The following is a 21,191-nucleotide window of genomic DNA, read 5'->3' as shown; positions in this document are numbered from 1 at the left end:
CTTGATCAAGAGAATGTTGTTATGTTAAGGTTGTCTTCATTTTCAGTTAAGTTGAGTTTAGAAGAAATTATGTTTATCAGTACTGCTCAATGGTATTACTTAATGATCCGGATGACATGAAACCTTGAAGATCAACTCCAAAACTAAATTGCGGAGGGTGACCAAAAGACAATACAAACAACCTTCGTGAACATGACACTATCTCGATTGATCTAAATAACTTCAAATCAACCAAATCAACATCAAGGAGCCGAGACGAGACGATCGGTTACGGTGGCGCTTGGCTGTCATTGATGCGCACTTTATTCATAGATTGTACTTTGAACCGAGACTGACTATCATCGTCTTTTTATTACCGGTTTCAGCGCATGAGTTATGAACACTGTTATAAGCAGGGAAGATCGCTGTTCGAGTAGCACCATTACTGGACTTCTTTCTTGGTGTATGCATATTATGTGTATCGAATTTGTAATATATTAAAGCTTGATTTTGGAATCAAATAAATCAGTTGAAGTCAAAGAACCTGCCTTCATCGCACGATCGTGTCAAGTAACCTCACGTGCCCACTTGGATAGTAAACAACAGCGACAACACTATGCAAAGTATACTGTTTTCCTCCGCACTACGACACACCCCCTCAGCATGCAGTTTGTACTCATATTTAAGTACCAGTGTGGGTGCCAGCAGGTATTAATTAATAAAGTACTATTGACACATATTAAGCACCCCGATGAATACACCGATACGTTGTTGGAAATGTAAAAGCACGTAAATGTACAAAGTCCAATCTCGCCATGGCCAGTCGCCAATGAATGCAGTGCAATGTGGAAACATGTTTTTCGAGTTCTATGTGTCAATTAGCTAGGGAACATGTCAGTTTCCCATTGGTTCATTACAATGAAAAATGGAACACTGCTTTTGGTTGCATCAGGAAGTTATTGTTGAATCAACCAATCGAGGACATTATCATTATTATGGCCATACTTTAGTAAGGGATAATGTTTTTCCTATGTCGGTGATTGTACACCCGATTCCATGACGTTTTAATTTTGATAAATCAAAACAATCGGCATCAACATCAAGATATGGCCAACCATACATTTTTTCATAATTAGGACCTGAGATTTGCCAATGATGTAAGTATTTACCCGTCATGCATTGAAGAATTTCGACTAGTAGTGCTGAATTGAGAAAGCTGCATTCTATTGAGCCTTGCCAAATACGTTTATGGTTTGACTTTCATTTTAAGGAGATTGATAAGGAAAAATAATCTTTTTATCACTCATTACGAAAATTGTAACTTTTCGACACAGTTTTAAATAACATAATGGCCTACTTTTCATAACTAACGCTTTCTTGGGGACTTAAATTTGTGCATGCAACTCGTTGCAAAATTCGATTTTTTCAACACTCGTCGTAATTATCCTACCAAAACTATGACTCGTATTGAATAAATCTTGTTTTTGCAACTTGTTGCAGAAATAACTCGATAATTAGCTATTTTGAAAATTACACAGTCACTCAACAAAATTACAATCTACCAATGCCATTAAAATTTATTAAATCAATCAAATCCATTGAAGTTTCGACTGTGGTGAATACTGACAAACAGTGGCGGTTCTTTCTACTATTCTATGATACCATATTAAACAAATGCTTAAAATGCTTACTTAAATTGTTACTTATTCGGTAGTTCTCACTATTTTTTTTATTAATATGATATGATTTGAAAAAAAAAACAAAAATAACTTTTTGCAAACATGAACACATATTTGAAATTGGTTACCTGGTAACCATTCTACAGATAATTCCATGGAAAATTCCATGACAGGCATCGTTCCTAGTCTTATTGGAAATTATCCACTTATTTACTATGTACACTCAAAAAACACACACTTTAGGCAAAGTTCAAAGTTTACCTGCAGAGTTGACTGTGTGTGGGTTATTTGCATACATAACCTCTGGATAGGAAAATTCCATGGAAATGTTTAGCTTCCCTTGAGCTATATGGCACCCAAGAAGGTAGAAATTTGAGCGCAAAACTTGTTCCGTTATAACTTTATGACTGCTGCTGTAGCAGGACTGGGGGCAGGTACTAATGCTACATGCTACAGCTATACTGCCGGTAATCGCAAGTCAGTCCCATCTGACTTTTATCAATATTTTGAATTAGCATCATTATTCAGTTTATCTTTCTATGTTGTTTAAGATGTGCTATTGAAAACAAGGTTGTAAATACTCATTTCAGCTAAAACAATGTTTTTCTAAATTATGAAATAATTAGATGCCATGATCAAATTTTGAATTGGTAGGATACAAGAAGAGGTTGCAAAGAATGTGTTTGACATATTAAACCTGTTTATTTCACTTCATGAGAGTCACAATCAGCGATTTTTCACAAACTCACTCACGCAGCGATCAGAAAATCGCTGATTGTGACTCATAGAAAGCAAAATTTAAAGGTTTTATGTTTCCAACGCATACTTTGTAACCTATTCTTGTAAGTTACAAGTAAAACATGCCATCATACCATCTTTTGGTTTTATTATTCCGAAAAACATTATTTTAGCTGAAATGAGTATTTGCAACCTTGATTGAAAAAGGTGGTTTGTTCAAGAAAAATGAAAAACAATACCAAGTCAAATTGTCCTACAACGGAAAGTAACCGCAAGTCAGTCCCATTAGAAAAAAAAGCTTTCATTAAATAAACAACGTCACAGATATGTTTTTAGGATTGCTTCTATCGAATTAAAAAATTTAGACAACACTTCGCATCATGAGATTTGTCTCATGACAGATTTTGTCCGCTTCCCCTAGGGTATCTGCAACATGTCTGGATGTGGCCAACATAGTTCTTACGATACTCAGTTGGACCGGCAATTGATATGGCTTTGAACTCTCATGTGATTTGATGTATCGCTTGTTGGATTTTGATAAAAAAAAATGATTTACCACTTCCCCGGGGATATCCGGAACATGTCCGGGTGTGGCCAACATGGTGCTGGTCACTTATCATGACTCTTATTGATCTTATTTTTGAATTCTCATGTGAATTGATTTATCGCATGGTGGGTTTAACACGTTTATGAAAAGCGCTGGTCTGATGACGAATCATCACCAGAATATGTTCCAAACATTGTTCTGGAACCAGCGAAACAAATCCAGAAACATTCAATAACGTTCTATGAGACCATGGTATCTTTCTACTGTTCAAAACTATGCTAAACTAATGCAGCATCGTCATGGAATTGTGACTGACTTGCGGTTATTTTTCTCTATGACATTAAATGTAATCGCATGTAATGGAATGTGAGTCCCCATCAGATTTTGGCCGTAAATTAGAAATTTCACGATATTTTATCCAATATTTTTTGGTAACCATAGATACATTGGTACTTTTGGTCATATTTTGAACTTCTTATTAGCGAACTTTTGTTTATATAATTTGGACATAAGTAACATTGACAGACTCTCTTCGTCAAATGTCTCTTTGCATCCCCACGGCCATGTAATGACATTCCCAGGTATTTTCAGTACACAGATCGATAAAAGAAGCTTTTATCTAGCATCGAATACGACAAACACAACAAGAAACGATTTTGCAACAAAAGGAAAGTCGACGAAGAGAATCGATCAATGTTACTTAGGCCTAATGTTATGTAATATGTAATGTTGAAGTAACGATCCTAAGAGATGAACCAGCTAAGGGCTGAAAGTCTCTATAATAAAGCAAAAGAAGAAGATCCAGCATCGTATTTTTTTTTATTAAGGTTACTTTCAGTCCTGGGCTGGTTCGTCTCCGAGCATCCTATTCAACAAATACATCGGGAAACGTTTTTGTAGCCGGGTTATTAACTTAATAGGAAGTCAGTTGGAAAAATTGGACAGTGAGCGTTCATAAGGGCCTAATTGCAATGATCGATTCTTTGCGTCGATTTTTTCTTTTGGTAATAACTTGCTATCTCGGTGCGTTTGCTGTTGCTTTTGATACCCAATACAACCTGTTACAGCACTGTATTGGATAAATTTCAGAAAATTGCTTCCCTTAGCTCTAGAAATTTAAAGAGAAAATGTATTAAGAGAATTGATCATCATAGTTAGGCCCTTATGTATGCTCGCTGTCAAATTGGTCTATTTGAAAATTTGAGCGAGATTTGCAAGCAAAGCTGTGTATGACTCAAACTCCACGATAAGAAGATTGAATTCATAATGAAAAGTAAGACATTCTGAAATCTATATTACATGTGCTAAAACTATGAAATTCTTCTCAAGATACAACAATTTAGTTGTAACTCCCACCCTGGCACAAAGAAAAAACTGCAGAAAAAACTTCGTTGACTTCTAAGGAACGATTACAGAAGCATTTATTTTATGAATCCATCAAAAGATTACCCTGTTCCGCTTTAAGAACATTTCTGAAGTTTTCCATATTCCAATTATCCAAAATACCTTAAACCGTTCAGAACGTCCACGTCATTGTCAGAAGTCCGCAGAACACTACTAAAAGAGCATTGCGCTCACCTGTAGCACATTGCATACCTCCAAAGCATTTTGACCCCCTACAAAGTTTTCTGGACAGCTATGATTTTCACAGATTCCCTCTAAAGCAAACTTGAGATCCACAAAGTCTCCTGAATCAATCTGAGGTTCGTTGAACCTTTCGAAAAATTTCCCAACCTGCACAGCTTCTTCATCAAGATCATCTTAGAAGTTCTATGTGTAGTTCAGCGAAATTCGGCAAGTTTAGTGAACTTCGGATAAGTTAAGCAAATTCTAGATAAATAATTTCATTGTAGTCTGGGGGACCTCAATGCAGTTTAGGATTACTACAGAGAAGTTAAGGGCAGATCGCAGTAGGGGTGCACGACGTTAGGCATACGGTCGTTAGGCATACGGACGTTAGGCATACGTACGTTAGGCATACGGACGTTGGGCATAATGTACGATAGGCATAATGTACGATAGGCATAATGGACGTTGGGCATAAAGGACGTTAGGCATAATGGACGTTAGGCATAATCTACCGGATGAATTCCAGAAGGATGATAATGGAGACCGTTTATTGATTGCTGACTTCGGTGACAATAATGAAAGAGCCTTAATTTTTGGAACTCATGAACGACGTCTTGGACAGGCAAAGTATTGGGTTACTGATGGTACGTTTGCCACAGTTCCTTGTTTGTTTCGGCAACTCGTCACTGTTCATGGAAGTATCGCTCCCTCACATCAGCAGACGGTTCCGCTAGTTTTCATTCTGATGACAACAAAATCAGAATCGTTGTATCGAAAAGTATGGCAGGAAATCCTGGAAGCAGCAGGTATGTTTTTTTGTTATTGAATGAAAAACCACAGAATTAACCATTCTTGATTTCATGAGCTGTTCTTTGGCATCATATTTTATTCAACCTTGGCTGTTTTTTTTTGTTATTGAATGAAAAATCACAGAATTCACCATTCTTTATTTCATGAGCTGTTCTTTGAGGAAAACCTTTTCTTCTTTGACTTTTGCAATATGTGTGTAAGAATATATTACAACAAACGTGTGATTTTTTTATTTCTAGATACGATTGATTTCAAGATATAGTTCAAAACTAAGCTGAGTTTTCATTGTAAGATTACTTAACCACTATCGCTACTAATCATGGATCTAAGTAAATATGTAGATACGTCACTTATGATATGATAAATAATGGATTCCAAACTGTGCTTATTAAATAAACTATGTTTGTTTAACTTGTATAATTTTTTATTCAACGCTAAGCTTAATTTAAGCATTGTTTACAGGTTTACAGGTTAAGCAGGTTTCTAGAGTTGCACAGCAGTAAGGTATTTTATGCCTAACGTCCATTATGCCTAACGTATATTATGCCTAACGTCCATTATGCCTAATGACTTTATGCCTAACGTCCACTATGCCTAACGTCCGTATGCCTAATGTCCGTATGCCTAACGTCCGTATGCCTAACGTCCGTATGCCTAACGTCCGTATGCCTAACGTATTTATGCCTAATGGGGTACACTCGATCGCAGTAGGCCGTGCTTGAAAGTTGACGTGTTTTTCTGTTGCTGCGCATTTTCGTCAGCTAATTAAACATTTTTTGCTTTAAATTTGTTAGTTTGTGTGCTGAAATTTAATTTCAAGTGTTCATAAAGTTATTATTATTATTATTTAACTTTATTAGGGAGGCTTTCAGCCTTGGGCTGGTTCGCCTCCAAATTATGTTCATAAAGTTATCATTTAGTGATATATCGTGTTTTGCCTATGTTTGCCTTGAGTGACTCGGTTGACCTTGAATCTAACCTCCAAAATATACGTCGCAGCTTCAGTTCCATTGTTCGGTGTCGGTTTTCATTACCTCTCGGGAGCGCGGTTCTCCGAGTTCGGATGCTACACTTTCGGCGTGTAGTTCTATTGAGAAATCGGTCCGGTTGGTGAATTGACCCGGGAACGTGTTGATAATGTGTCCGTCGCGAGTTTTGGTGGTGATTCGGTGGCCGACGTTGCCGTGAATCAGCAAATTTTCCACTTGCAAACGTGCTCGGCTGCTGGTCTCTCGCCGGTGTCGGAGACTCCGAGCAATATGAAAGATGCCTCGCTGGATACGCCCAAGACTGGACGGGTGGCAATTGGTGGCCGCGAACTGTTCCTTGGGCAAGCACTAAACGCGAACCTCCTCCCAGATGACCATGGCAATGCAAGAACATTTGTGTTCGTTGAAGGAAGCATTACGACAAAGGTGCATCACGAAATGAGATGCAAAGCTTAGAGAAAATCAAAATTTCGGAACCCATGGATTGGAGGATCAAGTTAACATGGTGAGACCAGTCCGAATACTTTTCGAACCTGGAAGCGTGTATGTAATACCAATATCCATTTAATAACGGTGTTGCATACATACGGGGCTTATTGTAAAACGCTGTCCAGACTGGAGAGTTATAACATGTTATAACGGTTGTCAACTAATTGCAACACAGAAACCACCATCAAGATAGCGCTATAACATGTTATAACTCTGTAGTCTGAACGTACTATAAGTTAAAGTAATCTCGGAATGGGCGTGACTCTCCAGACATTGTGAAATGGGTTGCTGGATCTGCAATAGAGCTATCACTTTCTAACTCCCGGACTAAAGCTGTCTACAATGACTATAAATGCGACATTGTAGAGAGAGTTCTTCCATAATAACACTGCCGGCCAGTGGGGGTTAGAAGGAATATATACACATACGCACTACAAAGTAGTTAAGGGGAACTTTTAAAAGACTCGAATGCTGTCCCGGTGTAGTGGTTAACATTCATTCCTTTGAGGAAGCTGAAGAAAACTTTGGAGAAGTTCATAAAAAACCTTAGAAAATGTCAACGAAGAAGTTTAGATAACTTTGAAAAGAAACATTAGAGAAGCTCAATGCTTTAATAAACTCAAAGATCCTCAGAGAAATTTGAAAACAATACAAGATATTCAAGGAACCTCATGGAAGCTTAAGGTTTTTAGAGATGTTCAAAGAATTTCATAAAAAATGTAGGGAGCCTCATAATAGCTTTGTTATCATATGGAAAGTATAGTGAACCTCATATAAATTCAAAGAAGCTCATAGATAATCGCAAGAAAGTTTAAAGCACATCGTAACTGTACAGTAAATCCTATTAAAGCTCAATAATGGTTTCAGGAAGGCTTCCACTCACAGTTCTAATCACGATAGTGACTCCCGAGTTTTGCGAACAAGACTATTTTGCAGATTCATCAGCCAGGAGGAAGTCTAAAGTCAAATTTAACTTAAGTTATTGTTTAATTAAAAATCCATTACCATTACAGATCGATCCCATACAAAATCCCACCAAGGAGCGCTAAGACGGGGATTTTTGCTAATTGTGGATTTCGGTTCCATTTTAATCGCAGATTGCGAATATGCATTTACCTCCATACCCCTAAAGAACCCAATTAGCAGGACAGTTCTCGATTGTTGGAGAGGGGAACACCTCCGTTTAAGAGGGCTAAATCAACCCCCAATTTCGGTCTATATGGTAACGGACGGAGGTGGCATACAATGGTCTAGGACTTGTACTACCTACGAATTTGTGCAACTAGCTTAATGTGAATGGGAATGCGAACACTAATCACAGTCAAATGTTTTGTTATTTGCTTTTAAAAATTACAGAGGAATCAACCAGTAATTACTTTTCACATGCCTTAAGTAGAAAAGCAGCAACATATAGAAACGGTTCATCCTAGAGTACCGTAGAACCCCATTAATTTGAATACCTTAAACCAAAATTATACGACCCTTAGATATTTTTGGCGAGATTGGCACCACCGAGCAGGCTCGGCATTTATTTTTACTGAGATCTCAGCAAAATTTATGTTTGTTAGCCGAGATCTCGGTAAAATTCCCGTTTATTAACTGAATCTCGGCAAATATTTCACTGAGGTCCAGTTTAATAGATTGCCGAGCTGCTCGGTGGTGCCCATCTCGGCAAAAAAATCTAAGTGTGTAGAATTTGTTTAATTGGTACCCCTACACAGGTGCCAGCTAAACAAATTCTATATGAGTGCCTTTTAACTGTGATTTTGAGTATTCAAACCAACGGGGTTCTACGGTATATGTATAAGAGTCACGTAAAGAGAAAAACAGTAGAACTCGCATCACGGTTTTCAAAAGATTCCTTTCCTTTCCACTTTGCAACAGAGGACTTCTGCATCAACTTCAGATGACTTCCAGCGAGAAAACAAGTTAACAGCTGTAGTAAATAATTAAAACAGTGATTTGGTCTAGGGGAAGTACAACTTGATCTGCAGTAATATTTGGTGTAAAAATTGCACACAGTGGTAATTATTATAATTTATAGTATAAATATTAATGATATTAACTGTCAAGCGGACAACTTCAAAGTAAATTGCATAAATTGCAATTTATTTTATATTTTATTGCAATACCTTTCGTGGAACTTTAACAGCATCGTAATAAAACAACAACAAAATGTTATCTAAATAGAAGCATTCCACTTTATAAATTATGATATCCATGACAGATACGTATTTCGACTACAATGTGCAGTCTTCATCAGTGTCATTCCCACTAAAGACTTATCAAAATCACACCCCCTTAAGTACTCATCCCCTAGGTAAACATGTCAAGATCACAGGTATTAAAATGAAAGTACAACGTGTAGAATCTGAACCTACCTAGCTAATAAAAACCAATGATTTAAGTAAACTAAGGGAGAAAAATCTATACAACCCTCTAATAAGGAAGCATCGTAATGTTTGGTTATTTTGCACGATAGGTAGCCAGTTTGACAGTTCAATAGATAGGTCACCAACCGGTGAAATCTAACGATTTTAAATTGGCTCACGCTGGACTAGCCTGTCGGTCCCAAGTACATCGATGAACACACCCCATTCTAGTTGAAATTAAGTTTGTTTTGATTAGTTATGAAACTATGTCAGATAAAATGAGGGGTTCGTGGATTTTCCTATGTTTCGAGGGGATTGCTTGGGACCGAAGAGAGTACCAGAGCTGAGCCAAAAAGTTGAGCACATTTCTTCGGGACCTTCTGGTCTTAAGAGTTACTTCTATGGCTTCACTCTTGGCGTGACTCATTATAAAACACCGACTCTAGTTCATCCCAATTAGCATAGATCTGTCCCGAAATCTTGACTTGATTGTAACTAAAATAAGTCGCGAAGAAGTTTTCACAAATATGTTGCGACAATTGTGATACTTGGTCCCTTGGTGGTTTACCATAGGTCCCTTTTCACTAGTCCATATATTTAGATCACGCAAATCACTTCAACCGCTGCATGCTCTGCCAGCAGCAACTTAAAACCATGAAAATTCCACAGTTTTTTAGATAAAACATTATACTAATTATCCTTCTAGCAAACGTGTGATTTTAAATATAAGCATTAACGTGAATAACAATTCAACCGAAAAATTGTTACGTCAGAGTCGGAGTTGGAAAACTGACTCTGACCGTGGATTCACCGACTCCACAGCCCTATTTGTAATTTCAGCCTTTTTGATTTTGAAGACCATAAAATACATGCAAATCCTGCATAGAAGCTACGATCAAACATATCATATTGCATTGAGCATTAAAGCTGATTTCATGCATTCATGCTTAAAACTAGGATTCAGTTCACACCCTCGTTCCAATGTTTTGCTACTCTTTAAATTTTAAACCATTAAGATATGGTATTTACGATGATAAGTCAGTCGTAGATAACACGCTCAAACATCATCGCCCATAATTTTATCTCCTTTATTGGTTTTCAAACAAAACAACAATCCAAAATATCTCTCCATTTGCAATCACCAGTAGGCCCATTATTATCTTTCTGCTTTATCATTTAAAAAAAAGAATAACGCAAACAGTGCTTGTTTGTGCCGCTGTGTAAAGTCCTATATCCATCGCATACACACGGACGCATCAGCTGAAATTCGATTACGGAGGGATCTTTACAAAAAGGACAAAGCAGAGGGAGGGGGTGGAAGTGTGACGCTACTCGACTGCTGTGTTCAACCATACCATACCTCCAACCCAACTGATTGATGTATAGAAAAGAAGGGGACAAAACAGAAACACGAAAAATAGACTGAACAGGCCAGGAAGAAGAGCATAACAAGAATAAAATTTATATGCTAGCACAGTCGAAATTTCAGTCGAATTTGGTATGTGTTGGTATGGTAGCTTATGCTTGTGTGGTCTTGAGGGTGGTTCTCGAATGAATAGCAATGTTTTTGAATTGACAAACCACTACATACGACTGCGATTGAAAGTAGAACGCATTTTTTGTTGTCTAAAGAATCCTTAGATGATTTTGAGACAATTTCTATACGATCGTAAACAATTGTTATCTAAATTGAGAATTGTCCCAAATTTTCATAAATGTGTACTATTAAGCAAACCGTAAATTTAAGATATTTAAAAGCTTAAACTAATCTGAATTGTATAGATTTCAATCTAGTAGCATGACAGTCCAGTAAAGTCAACCCTAATTATTCGAAAGCAAAATTCAAATCTAAATTTTGTAAAGACCACCTACCTCAACTGTTTTACAGCTTATTGATATTCCAAAAACGACGCCACTTGGTAACAGCAGAAATCCTCGTCACACTGACAGATAACCTTGTCTTTATTGCAGCACACTTCCAACGCAGCGCTAAAGAAACTTCTTGACAATCGTATCAATTTCACTCTTATCACAGTTAGCAAAAACAGAGACAGAAAGGTCAGTCAGTCGGAGATAACTCGCGAAATTTCGACTCGGTTCAATATTTCTGAATTGGTATTTATCAGTAAAGTCATTCGGCATAAATTAAAAACACAGCAGTCTACACACAAAAAAAACAGGAAAAACAACACAAATTCGTGGGCTCGTCTCTTGGCAACCTTCACACTCGACGCACCGTTGGTAAATGATCACGGAATTGGGAACCGGCTGAAAATAGCACTCTTTTATAAGCCACACAAGCGTCTACGTCTTAACATGAACGACCATATAACTACGTATACACGCGTGCAAGCGAGTAAACCCACCCAAACACTGTTTTTTTTTTCCTTTCGTTGGGCCGAGTTAGACTCTGTTTGGATAGGTATAGAGAAAAGATGGACGTCACTGCACACTGACTGAAACTGTGCAGTAGTATGTATAAGTACGGCTTCGCACAACTCCCGGCTATTGGCACCTCACCTTTTCCACACTCCAAACGATCCAACATAAACAAACTCACACGATGAAGATCGAGAGTCCAGATGTTTATAGAAGAATGCAAAAACTGACTGGATCTACAGAATGTATCGATCGAGGTTTTCGGAACAAAAATAATATTTAGAATCCGATCGATGATGTTGATCACACGAACACACTATTCCTCCAACAAGGTTGATGTCTGGATGAAAACTGAAACTATAGATGGGTTGCAACAAAATAAATAATCGCTTCACCACCGGCATGTGTTGCTACTGACTGCGACGACAGTTGAGGCATGAAGGGATTCGACGAGTTAATCGGCCGACGCGACGACGAGGTCTTTGTTCTAGCTTACAGTTTACACTACACAGCAACCGGTAGTGGATTCGAGGAGGAAAAATGGAAAATCAAATTACTCATAATCCTAGCACTAATCGGTTAATTATGAAGCAGTTACTCAGTACTTACTTCGTCCTTCTAAAATAAGATTTTTTTTACATCTATAATAACTTTCTTAAGCACGCCGTCGTTTATTGGCAATATGGTTGAAAATTTTAAAACTAAAACACTTCGGAAATTTCGAATTATAAATGTGATAATTAGTTGGCCATTTTCAACCAGCCCGTCAATTTCCGGTAAGCGCTTCCAATAATTTAACATAACGTACACGCAAAATTCAGCATATTTGTAGTTCTGTGTCAAAATTTCCAAGAAAATTTCAGCTCAACAAAACATAGTTGCATCATACCGAAGTTGGCTGATTTGTATGAAAATCGGCCTATTGTGCTATTTTAAAGGCCACCACTGTATGTGAAATTTTATCAGCTACAACCTCGGCTACAACTTTGTTGAGGACCAGTTTTTAATTAGACTTCAAGGTAATTATTATTAGTTATTACTTGATTTCAAATCCGATAACTTTCTGATTTGTTAAATCAACTGCTTTCAGGGCAACACCGCATCTTGCACTTACGCCAAGCACACCAATGTTGCCTGCTGAGCAGTTGATGAAGCATGTCAGTAGAATATCATCTTCCTAATCAATTAATAACTAATTATTCCGACGTTAAATTCAAATGCGGTCTTCAGCAAAGTTGCCGTTGATAAAATTTCACATTGATTTCTCCTATAAACATCAAAGGGCCAGTGCAGTATAAGTTCGCATCCAAATGAGTCGAGTATTAGTACAAGACACTGAAGAAGTCTGTACATTGTAGACGAAATACGCGTATCTGTCAAGGATAAGCAATTTGATGAATCTACGCAAAACTGCACCAGTGCATGCGACACCTAGGTTTGAAATCCAAAACCACAAAAGTGATGATGTACTAAAAAATATTCCATACGATTTGACAGCTAGCAAAACGACATTATCATTTTCACATCATTTCCATCTACTGGCCAACCGTAACGTAGATTCATCAATAAGGTAGTGAAATTAAATGGAAATTACTAGGAAATCCTTCTCTCTCTACTTATACAGGTATTCCACTAAGACGCCCACATTCATCAGGATCCAAATGAGCTAAAATTTTTCTTTTTTGCTAGTTCGTTTATTTACTAGGCTCAGTCGTGTGTGACACTTTGCGGAGCCAAAAATCAGTAATGTTTTAATTTACCAAAGCATAAAATTATTGACTGCTTACCCAACTAACATTTTCAGCTTTGTAAGCCAACTTTTCCAGCGTTGTGCTATAAAGTAGCTGAAAAGAAGCTGCAGATACGGCTACAAGCAAAATCTAGAAAAATAGTTTTGGAGAGCGTTTACTCAACTTTCTCACAACCATTATTCAATTTGTCAGTCGCAGTGAATAACATCAGCCAATAAACGCAAATGTCACTTCTATACACACACTAATCAACTTTCAACTTGTAGCTGCAAAACAAAGCTAACAAAGTGAATATGTTACCCATTTGATGGCTTCTACACAACCAACCACTCTTGCTGAATAACATAAACATCAAAAGTGCTTTTTCAAGAACTAAACAACCTGTACTCAGCTTATAAACTGTGTTAGAGCAACTTCGGAAGCATTTTCACAGTTAACTAGGTTTATTTTTAGACGTGTGCAGTTTTACAGCTTTTAATCTGCTCTTTTATAACTAGTCGAGAAAAGTGATTCATGTGCACTATTATAAAGCCTCTACTCAGCGATTTTGTTGTAGAAGGGAATGTTGATTTGTTTACATAAGTTCAAAGTGTTGGCGTAGCACAGTTGGTAGTGTCAAGGTTTGCCAATGAGGTCGTCTCGAGTTCGATTCCAGGTTCCGGTGCAGGGTAAATAATTTGGTGATGATATGTAACTAATTTCGATTAATTTGATTCACAGCAAAATAAACTCAATAAATTCCTTCATAAAAAAGCGTAAACAGTATTTAACCCGGCTTCAAGAGAAAGCTGTGTAGTAATTATTGGATAACCGGGAAAAGGTTGAATAAGCGCTTTTCAAGTTCACACACAACTAAACAGCAGGATAACAGCTGTATAGAAGCGTTAATGGATATGCAATAAGAGCTTCTCCCGACCGTGCCAACAGCCATAAGTAGCTGACTAAGTTCGCCAGATTTGCTTGTATAGAGGTTGAGTAAAGGTTTCCTCATATCGTATAACGTTTGAATACAGCTTGAGGCTGTATAAATGAAATGAGTAAAGCGTTTACATTGTGAAAATTGTTAGTTGGGTACACACTTAAAAATAACTATTTTTACACGAGACGTAATCCATCTTTGACGTAAATTATGGAACGTAAACAAACATATCATGTAAAATTAAGTCTTCCCAAACCGAAACATACGCAACTCGACGAAAAGTACGATTGATTGAATTTGTTTTTTCGTTTCTCTCAACTGATTCATGTGTCATTTGGGCCGCTTGCATGTGTCGGTCTCAGGGCACCGTAATTTACATGACTTTTTGGTAGTGTGTAGGCTGAGTGTGAGAGCACTGCACTATTTAATCCATTGCTCTGTGCAGACCGTTTGGTGCCAAACGGTAAAGGACGAGGCAATGAAAGAGCCAACAAAAACATTCAGTCACTCACGATTAGGCGACTCACACCGCTTGCCTTCGCTCACACAGCATGTAATTGAGGCATTTTTCCATAGAAAATGTACGCTCAGTCATTCAAAACAAGTATTGGGTACCGTCGCGTAAGAATAAACGTGCGGACTGAGCTACTGACTGAGTGCTCGGCAGTCAGTGACTTGTTTACCTCTCAATCATTCAGACTCTCACGAAGCAGTGAATAATGTAGCAGAAGGCAGTTCATATTCATATGAAAATGACGCATTGAACCTGGCTGTTTTGCGCACTGGAACATGGGGTACCACATCTAAATCTCGATTTTGAAATGGTCGAAAAATCTCACACTAGCGAATCAATCTACGAAAAATCTTTTTTCATCTCTTGCAGCTAAACCCATCTAATCGCATCGCTCTCCACCTTTTTGCAGGAAATCTTCAAAATCACAATCAATCGTGTTTCTATCTATTAAGCGCGAGTGCGTCTCACAACAGTAAAACAAAAAAATTCCTGCATCTGAGATAGAGTCGTCCCCACCGCATCATACAAACAAAGTAATTCGAAGATCACCTGCATGTAGGGAAGATCACGGGTTCCCAATACATCTCTTGCTTCACGGAAGGGTTGTCTACCTCGGGCCACTAGGGTATCCAACAGTCGTGCTCGGGAGGCGTCATTACCCGGGCAATACCAAACTGCGTGATCGATGTCATCATAACCGGTTCTACACCTACATATATTGCTGTCAACGAAGTTTATTCTGTAGAGATGTGCGCCTAGCGAGTAGTGGTTCGACATAAGTCTTGACATCACGCGAATGAAGCCCCGACTTACATCCAGACCTTTGAAGCACGCTCTCGAAGAAACATTTGGAATAATGGAATGTAACCGCCGCCCAAGAGAATTACTTGTCCAATCGTTTTGCCAACTTAAAAGAGAACTCTGAAGTACTAATATGAAAAATTCATCATGTGAAATTCATAATAAATCATAAATCTCGCCTTATTGTGCGCCCACTTTTGCGAGAGAGTCTGCCTTCTCATTACCTGGGATTGAGCAATGTAAGGGGACCCATACAAGGGTAATCATATATGATCTTTCTACCAGCCAACTCATCTGTTCCCTTACCTTTGAAGGGAAATAATATGAGTGCCTACCTTGTCTCATCGACCAAATAGCCTCAATCAAACTAAAACTATCCGAGAAGATGAAGTAATGGTCTATGGGCATGTCGGAAATCATCTCCAATGCGAAGTTGATTGCTGCTAACTAAAATGTTGGGGGAATTACCAGGATCTAATTTGAAATCGATTGAGCATGGTGGAGCATAATCGATAATTTGAACCACCCTTATGTTGACGTTATACTAGACAGCTTTATACGCTAGTCTAAAACGCTGTCCAGACTGGAGAGTTATAACATGTTATAACGGTTGTCAAATATTTGCAACACAGAAACCACCATCAAGATAGCGCTATAACATGTTATAACTCTGTAGTCTGAACGTACTATTTTAGATGATTTGGGTCTTCCAAATTTTTAAACCCGTTTATCTCCGTAAATTTAGCTTAAATCGCGATTTGAGGGGTGTCTAGGTGTTCGAAATTTTCACCGAGATTTGAACGTTTTAAGCAATTTTCGAGAATATACCAACATTCTACATCGAAGCGTTTTGTTGAAATGGATCATTATTAAAAATGAATCTTATGTAAAAATTGTGCTGAACATTTTGTCGCCATCAAAATTAAAAACAAAGTGGGGGCAAAACCATATCAATATATTTGGACTGCGACCCGATCAGTTCTAGCAGTACTTTCGGAAGTCATTATTGACACGGTATAATCTAAAGCCTACGCAACCCCCTATCCCTTCTTCCTCTATTTCCGTAGACAATTTTCCATTCAGTTTCTTTAAAAATAGTTGACCTTTAACCATTCATTAATCCTACTTAGCATCAAACACATATGTAACATAGAGGTAACTCTAAGACCAGAAGGTCCCGAAGAAACGTGCTCAACGTGTTGGCTCAGCTCTGGCACACGGAACCGAATTTTGTTCATTTAAATCAAAAATAAAAATGTTCATTCTATAAACATATGAATAATTCAAAATAAATTAAAACCATGTTTGCAACAAAAATATATATGTTTGAATTAAAGTCAGAAGCATGTTTATTTCAACAATAAAGAATTTGAGTAAACGATTTTTAGCGTGCCCTGCATTTTTTCCTTCTTGTTTACATTCGGAAAAAAATTGCCCCAGCTTTGCCAATCAACTGAAAAGGGCCCGCAACAAAACCGAAGTCATGGATGCGGAAACCCACCTAGGTAAGTATCTTAACAAAGGGAAACGAAAATCCGAAATGGATTTTGAAACCCCCCCACTTCCCCTTCTGCTCATTTACACCTGCCTTGTGTTCTTTCCGTAATTGCTCCAACTTCATCAGCTCATTTTCCATTCGCTTCGAAACTTCAGCAAGCTTTATCATATTCACACAATCCTGACTCGACTGATTAATTTGTTGGATCAACTTCTTACTAAAATCAGTGCTGCATTCATCCTCTTTCCTTACCGAACTCAACGGTTTCTCATCATCCTCATCTTCTTCCGATTCCTGCATTTCCAATCCTACATTGCAACGAGCATTGCAATCAAACAGAATTCGGGATCTTCCTGCAGATCGTTTTTTCATCTCTTGGCAATCCATTTTTCTGCTTTATCTTGCATTCAAATGCCAATATAATTTAAAATTAAGAATGTTTCTTTCAAACATAAGAAGCATGTTTAAAATAAACATACCAAACAAAAATATTCACGTTTATTTTCAACACGGATATTTTTAAAATAAACGTAAAATTATTTTTATTTTAAACATTAATATAACATGACTTCAAACATGGAATACGTTTGAAATAAACCTTTTTTTTATTTTTGTTGCCAGAACAAACTGAGTTTACGTTTAAGGTTCAATTTACTTTGATGCTTTTTGGAAAATTTCAAAAGCAGTTTTTTTCCGACACATTATTTCAGATTGCAAAAAGCTCGCACTATTCGATCCCTTTTGATATTTTACACAAAATGACGCAAGCTTTTTGCAATCTAAAATAATGCGTCGAAAAAAACTGCTTTTGAATTTTAAAAAAATGCATCAAAGTAAATTGAACCTTAAATTTACCTCAAATATTTTTGTTTCAACGATAAATTTTTCTGTGTGCAGTATCTACAGCCCCAAGCTAATCGATGCACCCCTCGAAACATTGGAAAATCCACGAACCTCTCATTTTATCTGTCAAACTTTCATAGCGAATCAAAACAAACATAGTGTAGTACTAGAATTTCGACTAGAATGGGGTACGCTTAAAGATGTACTTGGGACCAATAGGCTAATCAAATAGTGAGCCAATTTAAAATCGTTAGTTTCCACTGGTGGTATATTACCATAGAGGTAACTCTAAGACCAGAAGGTCTACGTGCTCAACTTTTTGGCTCAGCTCTGGTACTATCATAGAGGTAACTCTAAGACTAGAAGGTCCCGAAATAACGTGCTCAACTTTTTGGCTCAGCTCTGGTACTCTCTTCGGTCCCAAGCTAATCGATTCACCCCTCGAAACAGAGGAAAAACCAATAACCCCCCATTTTATCTGTCAAACTTTCATAGCGAATCAAAACAAACATTGTGTACTAGTAGAATCTCAACTAGAATGGGGTAAGTTAATCGTTTGCTTGGGGCCAATAGGCTAGTCAAGTAGTGAGCCAATTTAAAATCGTTAGTTTCGTATTGATTGTTGGTACTATCTTCGGTCCCAAGCTGATCGATGCTCACCTCGAAACATAGGAAAATCAACGAACCCCTAATTTTATCTGTCAAACTTTCAAAGCGAATCAAAACAAACATAGTGTAGTACTGGAAGTTATATTAGAATGGGATACGTTAATCAATTTGCTTGGGACCAATAGGCTAGTCAAGTAGTGAGTCAATTTAAAATCGTTAGTTTCGTATTGATTGTTGGTATTACTCCTATGATCCGGGGACGCCAGGAGCAAATCCATTTACTTCGAGGAAATTCCACCGACAAACGAGGGGCACGCAATAACCTTTAACTCCTACGCAAGCCTTTTTTAAGTACAATAATTACAGTTAACTACATGATTAATTACTTTAATTACGAGCGTCGGAAATGTTTTGATTTAATTACTTTTAAGTACAAATTTCAGTTTTAATTACAAGTCGCATAAATTAAGTACATTAACTCCATTAATGTACAACGAGAAATGTACTTAAATTTCCCCCAGCGTACCGTTAGACCCTTTCGTTATTGGCCCGTGAAACAAAAATTTCACATGCCCTTTTGCTACGTTAAGGATAATGTCCGCTCTGATAAATAATTGTATCGCTACCGTTGTTATGACTTCAGAATAGACCCTATAAACATACATCTCCTGGGACCTACGAGGAAATCTACGTTGGTGATTGGTGCCAATTCACATGCAACGATCGGTTCGTGATTGGAAATGTAGTCGGATTTCAATACTGCCGAGGTGTAGGCAGGGCAATTAACTATATCCTGGATCACGCCCCTGTCACAGCACCGCAGAATGCGACAATGAAAGGAATGTTTGTGTGTGCTGCCTGGTTCAACCTAAGAAAGAACGAATTTAATTTGGTGGATGCGAACGAATACAGAATTACAAAAATTTTGTTAACCTTTGCGTGCCTAACGTCTAAATTTGCATAGATTTCAAAAATCAATTAGCTCTAAAAACATAATTTCTCAATATTTTTCTTTGCAACAAATTAAATTTTGTCTTGAATCTATTGAAGTTTCTGAATACATCTGAAAATATTTTGATCAATTCATGGTTCCTGAGTTATATCGGTTCCCGTTGGGGTCACTTTTGGTCGGCATTCGGCTTTATTGTTCTGTAATAAGTATACACACGATGAACATCATGTTTTTTTCTCTCAAACGATGTAATTGGACCAGTGGCAGCTATTTCGATGGTTCACAATCACATTGGGCATCCCGGAAATGTTCCGGTGCCCCGGGGAAGTGGCCAATTCTCAACAAGAACCAAAACCCATCATTCGACATATCAAACTTCATGATTTTACAAATCTTGGCCAGTAATGGCCTTATTGAAAGTCCATGGTCACACTAGCCCTTCCGGGAATGTTCCGGTGCCCCCGGGGAAGTGGCCAATTCTCAACAAGAACGAAAGCCATCGTGCGACATATCAAACTTCATAATTTTACAAATCTTGGCCAGTAATGGCCTTATTGAAATTCCATGGTCACACTAGCCCTTCCAGGAATGTTCCGGTGCCCCCGGGGAAGTGGCCAATTCTCAACAACAACGAAAGCCATCGTGCGACATATCAAACTTCATGATTTTACAAATCTTGGCCAGTAATGGCCTTATTGAAAGTCCATGGTCACACTAGCCCTTCCGGGAATGTTCCGGTGCCCCCGGGGAAGTGGCCAATTCTCAACAAGAACGAAAGCCATAGTGCGACATATCAAACTTCATAATTTTACAAATCTTGGCCAGTAATGGCCTTATTGAAATTCCATGGTCACACTAGCCCTTCCGGGAATGTTCCGGTGCCCCCGGGGAAGTGGCCAATTCTCAACAAGAACGAAACCCATCGTGCGACATATCAAACTTCATGATTTTACAAATCTTGGCCAGCAATGGCCTTATTGAAAGTCCATGGTCACACTAGCCCTTCCGGGAATGTTCCGGTACCCCCGGGGAAGTGGCCAATTCTCAACAACAACGAAAGCCATCGTGCGACATATCAAACTTCATGATTTTACAAATCTTGGCCAGTAATGGTCTTATTGAGAGTCCATGGTCACACTAGCCCTCCCAGACATGTTCCGGTGCCCCCGGAAAAGTGGCCAATTCTCATTAAGAACCAAAAACCCATCGTGCGACATATCAAAATTCATGATTTTCCAAACTTTGGCTGGTAATGGCCTTAATGAGACTCGACGGTCACACTAGCCCTCTCGGGCATGTTCCTGTGTCCCCGGACGAACTTTAAACTTCATGATTCTGCACGGCTAATAATGGTCTTAGACAGTCCACAGTCCCATTTAATTGTCCCCCCCCCACCCCCCCCCCGGGTAGATTTCCAACTCCCAATAAGAACCAGAACCCCTCGTGTGACATATCAAACTTCATTATTTTACGTAAATCCGTCGGTAATGACCATATTAAGAGTTCAAATTTGCTATCCCAGACAGCTGAACGGACACTGGAGCTGGTGAATACTTTGGACATTCACACGCTGTGCTATTTCCGGGAAAAAATCGCAGCTGGTATGCAATTGTCTTCCCAGCACGGATAACTTGAGTGTGTCAAGTTGATCGGTAACGATCAATTCGTGTCCTGTGCACATGGGACTCATCGTTTCCTATCGGTTTGGAGTTCTGCCCATAGTATTGTTTAGTTGACCCATGGAAAGATGAAC

The 21,191-nt window shown here is 38.2% G+C and overlaps 1 protein-coding gene across 1 annotated transcript in view; it reads right to left on the bottom strand.

The window, feature by feature from the left end:
* The window catches only part of LOC135713624 (uncharacterized), a 54,071-nt gene extending 42,217 nt beyond the window's left edge, over nt 1-11,854 (bottom strand). Inside the window, exon 1 of the mRNA XM_065236766.1 lies at nt 11,045-11,854. The gene's annotated coding sequence lies outside the window, so the exon portion shown is untranslated. The remainder of the gene's footprint in view (nt 1-11,044) is intronic.
* Between the last annotated feature and the right edge of the window lie 9,337 nt (nt 11,855-21,191).

This window comes from Ochlerotatus camptorhynchus, unplaced genomic scaffold (genome assembly GCF_037179485.1).
Source record: "Ochlerotatus camptorhynchus isolate MF236.1 unplaced genomic scaffold, CSIRO-AGI_Acam_v1.1 ptg000574l, whole genome shotgun sequence".
Classification (NCBI taxonomy): Eukaryota; Metazoa; Arthropoda; class Insecta; order Diptera; family Culicidae; genus Ochlerotatus; species Ochlerotatus camptorhynchus.
The sequence above is the reverse complement of the archived record's forward strand: the minus strand, read 5'-3'. Positions and strand labels throughout refer to the sequence as shown.